An 18,965-nucleotide genomic window follows, 5' to 3' on the forward strand; every position below is an offset into this window, starting at 1 on the left:
ATTGAATGTTTTAAAGTATAGGACAAGAGGTCTGCCCTTCTCGCTCCTTCCGCATTGTAAATGCATCTCTAACTGGTTCCATCCATCTCCACTATATTGCAACAAAGAACCAGGAGATTAGAGATGTTGCTAAACAACCAGCTTAGTAAATAAAGCTTTGAGCCAGGAGATTAGAGATGTTGCTAAACAACCAGCTTAGTAAATAAAGCTTTGAGCCAGGAGATTAGAGATGTTGCTAAACAACCAGCTTAGTAAATAAAGCTTTGAGCCAGGAGATTAGAGATGTTGCTAAACAACCAGTTTAGTAAATAAAGCTTTGAGCCAGGAGATTAGAGATGTTGCTAAACAACTAGCGTAGTAAAACTTGGTTTGGATGAAAAGCTAAAACCATAAAACTATCCCTTTAAGACAAGTGATCATATTTGATTGCTCACTTTTCTGTCATCTTAGATTGTTTGTGTAGTTTGACATTTCTGGCCATTGGCTGATTTTTCTAACTCTTCCAGTTACCTTAAACATAACAAAAACACTTCCATTTGATATGAGACATATTGACAATATGACAGTAAAGACATGTAGAAAAATATGTTGAAATATAAATTTGACAGCTATCAATGGAGTTCTCAGCCTTACCTGTTTCTCAGTCGATTCTGTTGAGACTGTATCATGGCCTTCATGTCCATCCATCTAACACAGCAGACAGAAACTCTGGTGATCGCTAGGAAACCTCCAAGCAGCCATTTATACAGTAGCTGTGTCCACAGGAAGTAGTCACTGCAGTAGCTCCAGACAGATGAACACCTGATCACAGGAAACAGTCACTGCAGTAGCTTCAGACAGATGAACACCCGATCTCAGGAAACAGTCACTGCAGTAGCTCCAGACAGATGAACACCTGATCACAGGGAACAGTCACTGCAGTAGCTCCAGACAGATGAACACCTGATCACAGGAAGTAGTCACTGCAGTAGCTCCAGACAGATGAACACCTGATCACAGGAAGTAGTCCCTTCAGTAGCTCCAGACAGATGAACACCTGATCACAGGAAGTAGTCACTGCAGTAGCTCCAGACAGATGAACACCTGATCACAGGAAGTAGTCACTGCAGTAGCTCCAGACAGATGAACACCTGATCACAAGAAGTAGTCACTGCAGTAGCTCCAGACAGATGAACACCTGATCAAGTCCAAGGCCTCTGTTGATACACAAACTAATAGTCTGAGCAGTGGAGTGTCAGTAAAAGTTATAACTGATTATTCTGAGGAGTAGGAGCAGCTTCCACTTAACTCACCTGTATACTGTGAACGGTAACTTCCTGTTTTTGTGGAACCCTAAGGCTAAGGAGAGGAAGTAATTGCATTGGGTTACAGAGTAAAATCATATATATATATTTTTTTAAAGAAGACGTCTGAGGCTTCATCCAGCAGGAAATATGTTGATCTACGCTCGCTCTCTCTCCTTGCATGGTGGTCATGTGACCAGGAAGCAGACACGAACAAGCCGCAGTGTTCCATATTGCCGCTGTCAACGGAATCGAGGACCAACTGAACGTAATAGATGTGAAAATAGAAGAGAATTACTAATGCTATGTTTCGGCTTGAGCAAAGAGGAGGTAGGATTATCCCGACCATGCTAAACTAGGATAGCTAGAAGAAGCCTAATCATCATTTTTCAGCCTGTCTTGTTTCGAGCAGTTTTGAGAATTGTGTTGCGGCAAAATATTGGTATGCACTTTATAACCCTGATTGTACGGACAGAATCTGCGTAGAGGAGAGAGTATTAGCTATTACTTTAATATAAAAAATTAAATGTACAAGGCAGGTCAAATAAGAACAAATTGTTGTTTATAATGACGGCCTGGCAAGAGGCAAAAACCCTTTTATGGGAGTGGTAAGAAGTAAGGGAACAAATATCTGGTTATTTTGGTATGACATGATATTGTTTGGCAGAATAAACAGGTGTATTGAATATTTTCCCAAACTTCATTACCCACTCCAGTCAGCAGGTGGCGATGTGAGTCTTTCAAGTAATTTTTCTTGCGTGACGTATAATCTAGTGGACGGGACAGGATGCTTTTTAAACAACAACACGGACTCATTAACCGCCTAGGTAGCTTGCTAGCAAACATACAAACCAAAACATCGGAGCTCTTTTCACAATTTTATGTATATTAACCGCAGGGTTTTAAACACACAGTATGTGTGCTTACTATTTATTAAATGCCATATATATGTTGTTAGTCAGCTAGCTTGTTAAGATAGCCTAGCACTTCGCTAGTCGCTAATGCTAATTAACTTGCTAGCCAACTAACATCCACCACCATGAGCTCAATAAGCTACTCGCCCCCTGCTGAAGAAGAGGTCTGCTGGTCGGGGAAAGAAGCACTGGGGCTGAACATTGTCGTGAAAGAGGAAGAGGAGGATGATATCACCGTGAAAGGCTAGGATCCGGAGATGACTGTCACGGGGAAAGGGGGGGAAGAAGAGGATGTTTTTAGAGTGAAAGAGGAGGAAGATATGACTGTCACGGTGAAAGAGGAGGAGGAGAAGAAAGGTGAAGAGGAGGAGACTGGAGATCTGATTAGAGTACTGTCTTAAAAACAGGGGCACAAACTCAGCAGTTGTTTAAAAAACGTGTTTTTTAAGGGGCATTGTACTGAAGTTCTACACTTGAATAATTTATTCTGTATTGTAGGAATTGTTAAAGCTACAAAGACTGAGGGACATCAACAAAACGTTAACATTGAAAAACAGCATCGCTATAAGGAGAGAAAGAAAGCCCAGATTGGAGAAAAGGCCTTAGGTACGTAGTATTTGAGTTGGGCTATAAGGTAAGACAGACTGATCCGATTGAAATCTCTATGTCGTTATTAGGTCCATAGTATTTGAGTTAGGCCTATGAGGTAAGACAGACTGATCCGATTGAAATCTCTATGTCGTTATTAGGTCCATAGTATTTGAGTTAGGCCTATGAGGTAAGACAGACTGATCCGATTGAAATCTCTATGTCGTTATTAGGTCCATAGTATTTGAGTTAGGCCTATGAGGTAAGACAGACTGATCCGATTGAAATCTCTATGTCGTTATTAGGTCCATAGTATTTGAGTTAGGCCTATGAGGTAAGACAGACTGATCCGATTGAAATCTCTATGTCGTTATTAGGTCCATAGTATTTGAGTTAGGCCTATGAGGTAAGACAGACTGATCCGATTGAAATCTCTATGTCGTTATTAGGTCCATAGTATTTGAGTTAGGCCTATGAGGTAAAACAGACTGATCCGATTGAAATCTCTATGGCGTTATTGAATTGAAACAACAAGGCACTCAACCCTGTGGATTATTGTGAACAACTAAAGGCTGTTCTTTAACATGAGGTGAAGAGGAGCGCCGGGAGACAGTCCTTAATAGTGTGTTGATAACAATCCACAGGGTTGAAACAGTCCTTAATAGTGTGTTGATAACAATCCACAGGGTTGAAACAGTCCTTAATAGTGTGTTGATAACAATCCACAGGGTTGAAACAGTCCTTAATAGTGTGTTGATAACAATCCACAGGGTTGAAACAGTCCTTAATAGTGTGTTGTTGATAACAATCCACAGGGTTGAAACAGTCCTTTATAGTGTGTTGATAACAATCCACAGGGTTGAAACAGTCCTTAGTAGTGTGTTGTTGATAATAATGTAGGTTTATACAACACCCCTCTGTTCCAAACCAGATGTTAGGCTAGTAGCCATGGGTTAATGACATCCCTCTGTTCCAAACCAAATGTTAGGCTAGTAGCCATGGGTTAATGATGTCCCTCTGTTCCAAACCAAATGTTAGGCTAGTAGCCATGGGTTAATGATGTCCCTCTGTTCCAAACCAAATGTTAGGCTAGTAGCCATGGGTTAATGATGTCCCTCTGTTCCAAACCAAATGTTAGGCTTGTAGCCATGGGTTAATGATGTCCCTCTGTTCCAAACCAAATGTTAGGCTAGTAGCCATGGGTTAATGATGTCCCTCTGTTCCAAACCAAATGTTAGGCTAGTAGCCATGGGTTAATGATGTCCCTCTGTTCCAAACCAAATGTTAGGCTAGTAGCCATGGGTTAATGATGTCCCTCTGTTCCAAACCAAATGTTAGGCTAGGAGCCATGGGTTAATGATGTCCCTCTGTTCCAAACCAAATGTTAGGCTAGTAGCCATGGGTTAATGATGTCCCTCTGTTCCAAACCAAATGTTAGGCTAGTAGCCATGGGTTAATGATGTCCCTCTGTTCCAAACCAAATGTTAGGCTAGTAGCCATGGGTTAATGATGTCCCTCTGTTCCAAACCAAATGTTAGGCTAGGAGCCATGGGTTAATGATGTCCCTCTGTTCCAAACCAAATGTTAGGCTAGTAGCCATGGGTTAATGATGTCCCTCTGTTCCAAACCAAATGTTAGGCTAGTAGCCATGGGTTAATGATGTCCCTCTGTTCCAAACCAAATGTTAGGCTAGGAGCCATGGGTTAATGATGTCCCTCTGTTACAAACCAAATGTTAGGCTAGTAGCCATGGGTTAATGATGTCCCTCTGTTCCAAACCAAATGTTAGGCTAGGAGCCATGGGTTAATGATGTCCCTCTGTTCCAAACCAAATGTTAGGCTAGTAGCCATGGGTTAATGATGTCCCTCTGTTCCAAACCAAATGTTAGGCTAGTAGCCATGGGTTAATGATGTCCCTCTGTTCCAAACCAAATGTTAGGCTAGTAGCCATGGGTTAATGATGTCCCTCTGTTCCAAACCAAATGTTAGGCTAGTAGCCATGGGTTAATGATGTCCCTCTGTTCCAAACCAAATGTTAGGCTAGTAGCCATGGGTTAATGATGTCCCTCTGTTACAAACCAAATGTTAGGCTAGTAGCCATGGGTTAAATATGTCTGTGTGCTGATATGCTTTTCTTCCAGTGGAGATTAGTTTATAAATGGCCTGGCTGGGCTGTGGGACAGTGGAGATGAGTTTATGAATTGCCTGGCTGGGCTGTGGGACAGTGGAGATTAGTTTATGAATTTCCCGGCAGGGCTGTGGGACAGTGGAGATTAGTTTATAAATGTCCTGGCAGGGCTGTGGAACAGTGGAGATTAGTTTATAAATGTCCTGGCAGGGCTGTGGGACAGTGGAGATTCGTTTACAAATGGCCTGGCTGGGCTGTGAGACAGTGGATGTTTAGGGATAATTCAAATGGAACTGTTAACAGGTATTACCAATGGATTATTGCAAATGGGTAACGCCTATCAATCAATCAGCATTCAGGATCCAAACTACCCATTTTATAATGAGGGATCTAGACTTGATTAAACCTCATAAGAAGACATTTTTATCATTCAGGTCTCTGTTTTAACCAAATACTATGTTTGTCTTTGACAGGAGAGAGACCAGACTATCACTCTGACACCAGAAAGAGTCCTACAGGGGTATCAGACCCAGTGACATCCAAACCAGCAAGACTGTTCCCAGTGTGAAAAGAGATTTATCCGGTTAGGGCACCTGAAATAACATAAGAGAACACATACAGGGGAGAAGCCTCATCACTGCTCTCAGTGTGGAAAGGGTTTTGGACAGTCAGGGCATCTAAAAGTGCATGAAAGAACACACACTGGAGAGAAGCTGTATCAATGTTCCCAGTGTGAAAATAAATGTTTCTCATCAGGGGATCGAAATCACATGAGAGAACACACTTAGTAGAGAGGCCTTTCCAATGCTCTCAGTGTGGAGATTTATCCAGTCATCGCATCTGAAAGAGCATGAAAGAATACACACAGGAGAGAAGCCATTCCAATGCTCCCAGTGTGGAAAGAGTTTTACCCAGAGAGGGAAGCTGAAAGATCATGAAAGAACACATACAGGGGAGAAGCCTCATCACTGCTCTCAGTGTGGAAAGGGTTTTGGACAGTCAGTGCATCTAAAAGTGCATGAAAGAAAACACACTGGAGAGAAGCCGTATCAATGCTCCCAGTGTGAAAATAAATATTTCTCATCAGGGGACCTGAAATCACATGAGAGAACACACTTAGTGGAGAGGCCTTTCCAATGCTCTCAGTGTGGAAAGAGATTTATTCACTCATGGCATCTGAAAGAGCATAAGAGAATACACACGAGAACAGACATTCCAGTGCTCTCAGTGTGGAAAGGGGTTTAACTGGGTAGCGAGCCTGAAAACACATGAGATGACACACACAAGAGAGAAGCCTTTCCAATGCTCTCAATGTGGAAAAAGTTTTACCCGGTTAGGGAACTTAAAAACGCATTAAATGACACATACAGGAGAGAAGCCTTTCCACTGCTCCCAGTGTGGAAACAGTTTTACCCATTTAAGGAATCTGAAAATGCATGAGAGGACACACTCAGGAGAGAAGCCTCACCTCTGTTCCCAGTGTGGAAATGGTTTTGTTCAGTTAGTGCACCTAAAAACACACGAGAGGACACACACAGGAGTGTAGGCTCACCTTTGCTCCCAGTGTGGAAAGGGTTTTCTTCAGTTAAGGGGACTGAAAGACCATGAGAGATTACACACACAGTAGAAGACGCCATAGGAGCAGGGCTTCATTCATTTCAAAACCAGTATTTACATCACCTTTATATGAAAAAACAACGAGTTGAATATTGGAATGTATTTGAAAATACCATTTGGATAGTATTGGCATGTATTTACAATTACTTCAACTACATATAATATTAAGAATTTGAAAGACAGTATAATAAATATTACAATTATTTGGATTTATTTAAAATAGTTGTGAATGTACAGTCGTGGCCAAAAGTTTTGAGAATGACACAAATATTAATTTCCACAAAGTTTGCTGCTTCATTGTCTTTAGATATTTTTGTCAGATGTTACTATGGAATACTGAAGTATAATTACAAGCATTTCATAAGTGTCAAAGGATTTTATTGACAATTACATGAAGTTGATGCAAAGAGTCAATATTTGCAGTGTTGACCCTTTTTCAAGACCTCTGCAATCTGCCCTGGCATGCTGTCAATTAACTTCTGGGCCACATCCTGACTGATGGCAGCCCATTCTTGCATAATCAATGCTTGGTGTTTGTCAGAATTTGTGGGTTTTTGTTTGTCCACCCGCCTCTTGAGGATTGACCACAAGTTCTCAATGAGATTACGGTCTGGGGAGTTTCCTGGCCATGGACCCAAATTATCTATGTTTTGTTCCCCGAGCCACTTAGTTATCACGTTTGCCTTATGGCAAGGTGCTCCATCATGCTGGAAAAGGCATTGTTCGTCACCAAACTGTTCCTGGATGGTTGGGAGAAGTTGCTCTCGGAGGATGTGTTGGTACCATTTTTTATTCATGGCTGTGTTCTTAGGCAAAATTGTGAGTGAGCCCACTCCCTTAGCTGAGAAGCAACCCCACACATGAATGGTCTCAGGATGCTTTACTGATGGCGTGACACAGGACTGCTGGTAGCGCTCACCTTGTCTTCTCCGGACAAGCCTTTTTCCGGATGCCCAAACAATCGGAAAGGGGATTCATCAGAGAAAATGACTTTATCCCAGTCCTCAGCAGTCCAATCCCTGTACCTTTTGCAGAATATCAGTCTGTCCCTGATGTTTTTCCTGGAGAGAAGTGGCTTCTTTGCTGCCCTTCTTGACACCAGGCCATCCTCCAAAAGTCTTTCCCTCAGTGTGCGTGCAGATGCACTCACACCTGCCTGCTGCCATTCCTGAGCAAGCCCTGTACTGGTGGTGCCCCGATCCCGCAGCTGAATCAACTTTAGGAGACGGTCCTGGTGCTTGCTGGACTTTTTTGGGCACCCTGAAGCCTTCTTCACAACAATTGAACCGCTCTCCTTGAAGTTCTTGATTATCCGATAAATGGTTGATTTAGGTACAATCTTACTGGCAGCAATATCCTTGCCTGTGAAGCCCTTTTTGTGCAAAGTAATGATGATGGCATGTGTTTCCTTGCAGGTAACCATGGTTGACAGAGGAAGAACAATGATTCCAAGCACCACCCTCCTTTTGAAGCTTCCAGTCTGTTATTCCATCTCAATCAGCATGACAGAGTGATCTCCAGCCTTGTCTTCGTCAACACTCACACCTGTGTTAACAAGAGAATCACTGACATGATGTCAGCTGGTCCTTTTGTGGCAGGGCTGAAATGCAGTGGAAATGTTTTTTTGGGGGAATCAGTTCATTTTCATGGCAAAGAGGGACTTTGCAATTAATTGCAGTTCATCTGATCACTCTTCATAACATTCTGGAGTATATGCAAATTGCCATCATACAAACTGAGGCAGCAGACTTTGTGAAAATTAATATTTGTGTCATTCTCAAAACTTTTGGCCACGACTGTACTTTGTAGTTTAATTTGAAGTAACAAACAACTTCACATGTACAGGTCTTATTTCACTGTTTAATCACAATATAGACCTAGCTGGGTATTGTGAGATTATCTGTTTGATTGATTTCCTAAATGCAGATGTGCAGTATGGTAGCCTATGCTTTAAAAGCTCGCTCATTTAAAATCTGTTTTGATCAACACATGCTTCTCTTTGTAGTATCCATATCATTTTCAATAAAAATTAATGAAAAATAAAAGTTGTCTGAAAATAAAAATAAAGATTTTACCACATTCACGTGCAAGTCGGAACTAGGAAACTTGGGTTCAGCAAGTCAGAAATGTTTGAGTTTCCTAGTTCAGTGCATTACCAACTTCAGTCGGTAGTAAGGGATGTGGCCAGTGTGGCATATCATCTAGTGGACGGGACGCTTCTTCAACAACAGCTAGTCTTGGTAACGAACATAGCTGAAACATTGAAGCTTTTAACCTTTTTCTGCAGTGGGACAAATCAGGGTCAGTCTTGGTAGTCTTAAACAAATCTACGTTTGAAAGAAAAGTATACATCTCACACACATGGTTTATGGGCAACAACAAAAAAAGAAGACACGTTGTTTTGGGTTTGTTTATTACACTTTATGTACATCACAGAAGAAATATAACAAGACTGTTTGACATAGAAACACCAGATTTTTGTAGGGATGTTTGAATGAACCTTTATTTACAATGAAATTCTGAAATAAATTCCACCCGTGAGGCCAAAGAGGGCGCTTTTGGAAAGTGACTGCAGGAAATGGCTACAGCGCTTTCTGTGTATATTTGCCGCTGTGTTTTAAACACACTTCTCTCGGATGTGGCTAGTTGTCCCATTTAATGTTATATTTACTTTGCTAGTAGCTAGCTGGCTTGCTTAGGTAGCCTGACACTAGACTATCAAAGATATTTATAACTAGCAACCCACTGGGCACAGACGTCAATTCAACGTCTATTCCACTTTGGTTCAATGTAAAAATTACTTGTAAATCCGAGACACTCCATTTAATATGATATGTTACTAATTGTATGGTATGTATTAATTTGTGGATGTCCATCATCCATTTCGTATGATATGTTACGAATTTCTATTTGTTGTTCCTAACATTAGCTAGGCTATGGGTTAGGTTTAGGGGTTAAGGTTAGGAGTTAGGTTAAAGGGTTAGGGGGAAAGGTTAGCTAGCATGCTAAGTAGTTGCTAAGTAGTTGCAAAGTAGCTAAAATTTAGTAAGTAGTTGCTAATTAGTTAAAATGCTAAAGTTGTCCATGATGAGATTCGTACACGCTATCTTTGGGTTGCTAGACGTTACAGATAGCTAAACAACCAAACCACCTGCTTCTACTCTAAAGTATAGTACAGTAAAGTATAGCTCAGAATAGTACAGTAGAGTACAGTAAAGTATAGTTCAGTACAGTAGAACACAGTAAAGTATAGTTCAGTGTAGTTCAGTAGAGTACAGTAAAGTATAGTTCAGTAGAGTACAGTCAAGTATAGCTCAGTAGTTCAGTACAGTAAAGTGTAGTTAAGTATAGTAGAGTTCAGAATAGTATAGTTCAGTAGAGTTCAGAATAGTATAGTTCAGTAGAGTACAGACAAGTATAGCTCAGTAGTTCAGTACAGTAAAGTAGAGTTCAGAATAGTATAGTTCAGTAAAGTATAGTTCAGTAGAGTAAAGTATAGTGCAGTACAGTATGTCCATGTACTGTCTGTCTGCATGCTGTTGCTGTGTTGTTGATTTCTCTTTCTTCACTGTATTTTGATTGGGTTTATTACTATAGCTTTCTGTCTTATTGTTTCTCTGTAAAGCGTTTTGTGACTTTGTTAAAGGTAAATAAACAGTTTATTTAAATGTTAAATGCAGTGTGATTTTATTTGATCTGTCCGACCTCTGTAAAGTGTTGTGACATGATTGACTGTCTGTCTGAATGCTGTCTCTGTGTTGTTGATTTCTGTTTTCACCGTATTTTGATTTGATTGATCTGTCTCTACCTCTGTAAAGCGTTGTGACTTTGTTAAATACATTGTGATGTGATCTGATCTAGATGGGAAAAGAACAGAGAACTGCTTTAACAATTACTATTCTAGTATTTAAACATAATATACATATTCACATTCAGTATAGCTCTCTTCACGACAACAGACACAGGTTGGTTCCTTGAAACGGGCGTTTATTGCTGCCTTGCACGTCTTTTTCTCCGATGCATCCACGTCACGCCGTGAGAACAATATGTTTGAATGAACACAGTAACGTTGATAAATTATACAGTACTGAAACAATGGAATACAAATGGCGTACGGCGCGACAATACAAATGGCACTTGGCGCGACTATAAACAAAGTTCTATAGGTTGAACAAAACACCTCGTTGGCTGCTTGTCCTGAAAAGAGGTTATTGAATCCTTAAAGTCCCTTGAAAGTCCCTTTACTGTCTTAGCCTCTGCCATCAACAATTATGACTCAGACTAAGATCTGCTTAAGTTAGATTGCACACAGTCAATTAACAAATTCCGTAGCAGTAACACAACAGAGAACGTTAGTTCCGGGATGGAACATAAAAACACAAACAATGGCCTAACGTTAATTTACCTGTTACATCACATTTAAATTCTTATCTATACATCAATAAATCATTTATTTATTTACTACATCAAATAAACCATGAATTATGTATTAATCATGCATAGTGAACACCACTTACATTCAGGTATACGTCTGCATAGAGGAAAGTATTGGCTCTAAGAAGTCAGACATAACAGTGCACATTTTGAAATGTTCTTTTATTTATGACATTGTTTGCCAGAATAAAAATGTAGTAAAATATTTTTTTATAAACTGTGAAACCCACTCCAGACAGCAGATGGCGATGTGAGTATTTTCAGTTGGAGCTTCTTGCGTGACGTATAATGTAGTGGACGGGACGGGACACTTCAACAACAACAAAGCTAATATTTCAACCACTTAGGGAAGTTTGCCAGCCAACATAAAACCGAAACATTGAAGCTCTTTTGATCCTTTAGGGTTGATTAATCTCAGTGTTTTCAACACAATTCTGTTTACGTGTCTACTAGTTAACTTAAACCGAATTTATGTAGTTGAGATTGGTACTCGCTATCTAACTGACGTTAACTCGCTAGCCATGCGCCCAGACGCACTATGAATTCACTAAGATACTCCTCCCCTGCTAGACAGGGAAAGAAGCTCATGGTGAAAGAAGAAGAAGAAGCTTTCAGAATGATAAAAGTGGAAGAGGAGGCTATCACACTGAAAGAAGAAGAGGATTATACCGTGAAAGAAGAGAAAGAACCTTTTGGAGTGAAAGTGGAAGAGGGGATAGAGGCTGTCACAGTAAAAGAGGAGGTAGAAGCTTTCAGAATTAAAAAGGAGGAAGAGGAGGAGGTAGAAGCTTTCAGAATAAAAAAGGAGGAAGAGGAGGATATTGAAGATAATGAAACTTTTGGAGTTCAGGAGGAAGAAAGGTTAGAGGCTGTCACAGTGGAAGAGGACAAAGTAGAAGCTTTGAGAATCAAGGAGGAGGATGATATAGTGAAAAAAGAAGAACCTTCTAGAGTGAAAGAGGAAGAGGAGGCTATCTCAATAAAAGAGGAGGAAGATGTTTTGGGAGTGAAAGAGGAGGAGACTGAACAAGATCTGATTAACACCAGTGAGTACAGCTGCTTTTGTTAAAATAAAAGTCCTGCACGTGTGCCATATGTGCACAAAAAAGGAATAACTTGTGTGGGATTTTATTTTGACATGAGGTAAGCAGAGAGAAAGTAGGTCTGTCTAATAATACGTTCCTTTAGATATTTTTGTCTCAAATTCCTCCCATTTTAAGGACCAACAGTCCAGCTCACCAACTCAGTAAGTTAAAATATAATTTCATTTCATTTCTGGCTTCCTGCAGATGGTTTAGTTTTGTTTTGCAACACTAGTGTAAATACACCAGCGTTGCTAAAAGCAGCTACAGGGAGTATTGTCTTAAAAAACAAGGGCACAACTCTGCAGTTGTTGAACTAATGTGTGGTTTTAAGGGTCATTCTACTGAAGTTCTACATTTACATTTACGTCATTTAGCAGACGCTCTCATCCAGAGCGACTTACAAATGGGTGCATTCACCTTATGATATCCAGTGGAACAACCACTTTACAATAGTACATCTATATCTTTTTTTTGGGGGGGGGGGGGGGGTTAGAAGGATTACTTTATCCTATCCCAGGTATTCCTTAAAGAGGTGGGGTTTCAGGTGTCTACGGAAGGTGGTGATTGACTCCGCTGTCCTGGCGTCGTGAGGGAGCTTGTTCCACCATTGGGGTGCCAGAGCAGCGAACAGTTTTGACTGGGCTGAGCGGGAACTGTGCTTCCGCAGAGGTAGGGGGGCCAGCAGGCCAGAGGTGGATGAACGCAGTGCCCTTGTTTGGGTGTAGGGCCTGATCACAGCCTGAAGGTACGGAGGTGCCGTTCCCCTCACAGCTCCGTAGGCAAGCACCATGGTCTTGTAGCAGATGCGAGCTTCAACTGGAAGCCAGTGGAGTGTGCGGAGGAGCGGGGTGACGTGAGAGAACTTGGTAAGGTTGAACACCAGACGGGCTGCGGCGTTCTGGATGAGTTGTAGGGGTTTAATGGCACAGGCAGGGAGCCCCGCCAACAGGGAGTTGCAGTAATCCAGACGGGAGATGACAAGTGCCTGGATTAGGACCTGCGCCGCTTCCTGTGTAAGGCAGGGTCGTACTCTGCGAATGTTGTATAGCATGAACCTACAGGATCGGATCACCGCCTTGATGTTAGCGGAGAACGACAGGGTGTTGTCCAGGGTCACGCCAAGGTTCTTGGCACTCTGGGAGGAGGACACAATGGAGTTGTCAACCGTGATGGCGAGATCATGAAACGGGCAGTCCTTCCCCGGGAGGAAGAGCAGCTCCGTCTTGCCGAGGTTCAGCTTGAGGTGGTGATCCGTCATCCACACTGATATGTCTGCCAGACATGCAGAGATGCGATTTGCCACCTGGTTTTCAGAAGGGGGAAAGGAGAAGCTTAATTGTGTGTCATCTGCGTAGCAATGATAGGAGAGACCATGTTAGGATATGACAGAGCCAAGTGACTTGGTGTATAGCGAGAATAGTAGAGGGCCTAGAACTGAGCCCTGGGGGACACCAGTGGTGAGAGCACGTGGTGCGGAGATGGATTCTCGCCACGCCACCTGGTAGGAGCGACCTGTCAGGTAGGATGCAATCCAAGAGTAAGCCGCGCCGGAGATGCCCAACTCGGAGAGGGTGGAGAGGAGGATCTGATGGTTCACAGTATCAAAGGCAGCAGATAGGTCTAGAAGGATGAGAGCAGAGGAGAGAGAGTTAGCTTTAGCAGGAGCGCCTCCGTGACACAGAGAAGAGCAGTCTCAGTTGAATGACCAGTCTTGAAACCTGACTGATTTGGATCAAGAAGGTAATTCTGAGAGAGATAGCAAGAGAGCTGGCCAAGGACGGCACGCTCGAGTTTTGGAGAGAAAAGAAAGAAGGGATACTGGTCTGTAGTTGTTGACATCGGAGGGATCGAGTGTATTTTTTTTTAGAAGGGGTGCAACTCTCGCTCTCTTGAAGACGGAAGGGACGTAGCCAGCGGTCAAGGATGAGCGAGGTGAGGTAGTGGGGGAAGGTCTCCGGAAATAGTCTAGAGAAGAGAGGAGGGGATAGGGTCAAGTGGGCAGGTTGTTGGGCGGCCGGCCGTCACAAGTCGCAAGATTTCATCTGGAGAGAGAGGGGAGAAAGAGGTCAAAGCACAGGGTAGGACAATGTGAGCAGGACCAGCGGTGTCGTTTGACTTAACAAACGAGGATCGGATGTCGTCAACCTTCTTTTCAAAATGGTTGACGAAGTCATCCGCAGAGAGGGAGGGGGGGGGGGGAGGATTCAGGAGGGAGAAGAAGGTGGCAAAGAGCTTCCTAGGGTTAGAGGCAGATGCTTGGAATTTAGAGTGGTAGAAAGTGGCTTTAGCAGCAGAAACAGGAAGAAAATGTGGAGAGGAAGGAGTGAAAAGATGCCAGGTCCGCAGGGAGGCTAGTTTTCCTCCATTTCCGCTCGGCTGCCCGGAGCCCTGTTCTGTGAGCTCACAATGAGTCGTCAAGCCACGGAGCAGGAGGGGAGGACCGAGCCGGCCGGGAGGATAGGGGACATAGAGAGTCAAAGGATGCAGAAAGGGAGGAGAGGAGGGTTGAGGAGGCAGAATCAGGAGATTGGTTGGAGAAGGATTGAGCAGAGGGAAGAGATGATAGGATGGAAGAGGAGAGAGTAGCAGGAGAGAGAGAGCGAAGGTTGCGACGGCGCAATACCATCTGAGTAGGGGCAGAGTGAGTAGTGTTGGAGGAGAGCGAGAGGGAAAAGGATACAAGGTGGTGGTCGGAGACTTGGAGGGGAGTTGCAGTGAGATTAGTAGAAGAACAGCATCTAGTAAAGATGAGGTCAAGCGTATTGCCTGTCTTGTGAGTAGGGGGGGACGGTGAGAGGGTGAGGTCAAAAGAGGAGAGGAGTGGAAAGAAGGAGGCAGAGAGAAATGAGTCAAAGGTAGACGTAGGGAGGTTAAAGTCACCCAGAATTGTGAGGGGTGAGCCATTGTCAGGAAAGGAACTTATCAAGGCGTTAAGCTCATTGATGAACTCTCCAAGGGAACCTGGAGGGCGATAAATGATAAGGATGTTAAGCTTGAATGGGCTAGTGACTGTGACAGCATGGAATTCAAAGGAGGAGATAGACAGATGGGTCAGGGGAGAAAGAGAGAATGTCCACTTGGGAGAGATGAGGATTCCAGTGCCACCACCCCGCTGACCAGATGCTCTCGGGGTATGCGAGAACACATGGTCAGACGAGGAGAGAGCAGTAGGAGTAGCAGTGTTTTCTGTGGTAATCCATGTTTCCGTCAGCGCCAAGAAGTCAAGGGACTGGAGTTTTTTATACACTGATCTTTACAGGAAACCTACTGATCGTAACAGTTTGTTGAGGGCTGATAGTTGTCACCCACTGCCCTTGAAAAATAGTTTGCCCTACAGCCAATTCTGTCGAATCAAAAGAATTTGTATTAAACAATCAGATTTCGACAGAAATATGGCTGAGACTCAGGATAGTTCAAGGAGAGGGGGTACAACAATGATCAGATTAGACAAAAAAGATAAGGCCGAGGATAAAGTCTACTTTTGGAGAAACCCTGACAAAGGAGGCCCTGCTCCTCTCCATGGCAGACGCAGGAGGGATGACACTTACTTTGATCCACACCCGTCTGACCAACACTCTACAACCAGCGCCTCATCGGCTTCCAGTGGCAGTTTTTTATTCAACGAGAGACTGGGCCAACGAAAGGGCGCAGGTGGCCGCAGGCACGCGCATCGACGAGATGCCGCACCCGACGGGGTAAGAAGAAACGACTATCAGAGGCAGAGGAGACCGTTCACACGGTCCCAGAACCCACGGGACTGAGTGTCTTTAATTTATCAAGCAAGATATTGAGCCCTGCCCATGTCTCTTTGCTTAATAAAGGGTTATCTTTTGTGCCTACAACACAGTGTAACGATTTTGACGTTAAGGTAGACATGTTCAAGTTTTTTAGAAACATCCGTTTAAGGGAATACTTTAGCTCCCCTAATCCTGACACTTCTATTGAACCAGTAGGTTACTTACCTGTACGTACTCCGACTCCTTTTAGAAGCAAGAGTTATTTTGTACCTCCAGCCAATCGCAATCACTCTATATCGAGACATATTGCAGACTTGTTGAAAAAGATGTTGCTCATCTCCTTAAGAATAAACAGGACTTGAAATCTTTCCATAATTTATCTAAGGATGAAAAACAAGCTTTGCTTGATTTACAATCCGATACGTCAGTCCTTATTCGTCCTGCTGATAAGGGTGGGTCGGTTGTACTCATGGATAGGACAGCTTATGTAAATGAGTGTCATAGACAACTGCTTGACAACACCTTTTACAAGAAACTCACAAGTGACCCTACTTCCCAATTTCAGAATACTATCTTTACTGTCCTAGATGGTTATTTAAATTCTGGTCAGATAACTAAAAAAGAATATGACTTTCTGGCCATTCAACACCCTAAAATTGCCACTTTCTATACTTTGCCGAAATTACACAAGAATGTTACAAACCCTCCAGGGCGCCCTATTGTAGCGGGCATTGATGCAGTAACGGCCCCTCTATCTACTTTTGTGGATTTTTTTATTAGACCACTTGCTAAACAGCTCCCCTCCTTTGTAAAGGACACCAGCAGTATGATCTCTATTATTGAATCTCTTGATCCTCTGCCTGAGAACACCTTGTTAGTTACTTTTGATGTTGAGTCGTTATACACAAATATTCCACATGAGGGCGGTATTGAAACCATGGAACATTTTCTGCTGCAACGTGACCCTAATGAGCTACCTTCCAGTGCCTGCATTGTAACATTGGCTGAAATAGTACTCACACATAACTACTTCATGTTTCTAAATGATTTCTTTATTCAGACGAAGGGTACTGCTATGGGATCCCCCATGGCTCCTAACTATGCTAATTTTTATGTGGGTTACATGGAGAAACAATCCATTTTCAACCCTCTCAAAAATGTTTTCTTGCCTAACATCATTATTTGGAAACGGTATATTGACGATATTTTTGTTCTATGGAGGGGTGATGCAGAACTGCTCCAGGCGTTTTATGCTTTTCTTAACTCCTGTTCTGAACATTTGAGATTTACTATGCAATCTGATACACGTCAAATCAGTTTTCTTGATCTTCTGATCGTGTGTGAAGATAATGTTTTATACACTGATCTTTACAGGAAACCTACTGATCGTAACAGTTTGTTGAGGGCTGATAGTTGTCACCCACTGCCCTTGAAAAATAGTTTGCCCTACAGCCAATTCTGTCGAATCAAAAGAATTTGTATTAAACAATCAGATTTCGACAGAAATATGGCTGAGACTCAGGATAAGTTCAAGGAGAGGGGGTACAACAATGATCAGATTAATATTGCCATTGAGAAAATTCAAAACAAAACGAGACATGACCTTTTTCAAGGTCAGTCTCGCAAAAAGACGCATTCTTGCGTTCTCACTACCCGCTATTCAAAGTGCTCTGAACAAATTAAAGGAATCGTTCCAAACATTGGCACATTCTGAAATATGATGATAGTCTCGTTAATGTGTTTTCTGATCTTCCCCTGGTCGTATTCTCGCGGGGAAGAAATCTCAGAGACCAATTGGTACACTCTGATTTACCACCCCAAGATATTCCTGAACAACGTCTATTTGCGCCCATACTGGATGGAAATTACAAGTGTAATGGCTGTGCTCAATGCAATGGCACTTATAAATGTAGATCCTTCAAACACCCCCAAACAGGGAAATCTATCCCAATTAAAGGTGTTATTACGTGTTCCACTAAGGCAGTTATTTATCTTATAACTTGTCCTTGTGGTAAAAATTATGTGGGTAAAACAAAGCGTGAATTAAAAGTACGTATCTCGGAGCATCGTAGCACCATTAGGTGCAAAAACTTAACTTACCCAGTTGCGGCCCACTTTTTGGAAGCAAACCATCCGATTTCGTCTCTGCGTTATATTGGTATCGAACATGTCACCCTCCCGAGGAGAGGGGGTGACCTTGATAATTTATTGTTGAAACGAGAGGCTGCCTGGATCTTTAATTTAAAGACCCTTGCTCCCTTCGGTCTCAACATAGACTTTGATCTGAAGCCATTCTTGTGATAATTGTGATTTTGCCATTGTAATTGTTTGTTAGATACATTTTAGACTACAAATGCTATGATCGTATGCTATCCATTTGTTTGTCTTTTTGTATGTTCTTTGTATGCCATTTTTTTAAATATTTGAGTTAACCAATGATATTAGGCCATACTTGGCCATGATTACAAACACCTGTGTGTCTCCTGACACTATATAAATGACTCATCTCGCAGTGTTTGATGATACCCTGATGAAGACAGCTTCGCTGTCGAAGCGTTGGTGATTACATTTTTGCATCTGAGCTCTTAGAGTGTGCGGCTTTCCTTTATTTTCAAGGGACTGGAGGGTAGCATAGGCTGAGATGAACTCTGCCATGTTGGCCGCAGACCGGCAGTTCTAGAGGCTGCCGGAGACCTGGAACTCCACGTGGGTCGTGCTCGCTGGGACCACCAGGTTAGAGTGGCAGCGGCCATGCGGTGTGCAGCGTTTGTGTGGCCTGTGCAGAGAGGAGAGAACAGGGATAGACAGACACATAGTTGCCAGGCTACAGGAGAGGCTACGCTAATGCAAAGGAGATTGGCATGAAAATTAACTAAACAACTGGGGAAGCGAGAGAACAGGGCCTCCCTCACTAACCATTCACTAAAATATAACTCAAAAATAACTTTTCCAACTTCCACTTTAGAAATTATAATTGATGTAAACTACAGTGGTTCAATGTTTCCAGGAATAGGCTCAAACTTAGTTTATTCAGCTAGATAACTTGGTACAGTATTCTTCCGTGAAACCCACCCAGTGCACCGTGTCATATGACGCCGTAGCTAACTAGCATGCTAGCATCCAGTAACACACGGTTAGCACCAATACTTGGTTACAACAAACTACCAATGGATCATTCGT

General features: G+C 42.6%; 1 long non-coding RNA gene across 1 annotated transcript; it reads left to right on the forward strand.

Moving 5' to 3' along the window:
* Positions 1 to 1,062: 1,062 nt before the first annotated feature.
* On the forward strand, positions 1,063 to 10,195 carry LOC106595193 (uncharacterized). Its single transcript, XR_014382240.1, has 3 exons — positions 1,063 to 2,554; positions 2,696 to 2,803; positions 5,386 to 10,195. It is a non-coding gene; the product is annotated as an uncharacterized LOC106595193 (long non-coding RNA).
* Positions 10,196 to 18,965: the final 8,770 nt, after the last annotated feature.

This window comes from Salmo salar, chromosome 02 (genome assembly GCF_965601325.2).
Source record: "Salmo salar chromosome 02, fSalSal1, whole genome shotgun sequence".
NCBI classification, from domain to species: domain Eukaryota; kingdom Metazoa; phylum Chordata; class Actinopteri; order Salmoniformes; family Salmonidae; genus Salmo; species Salmo salar.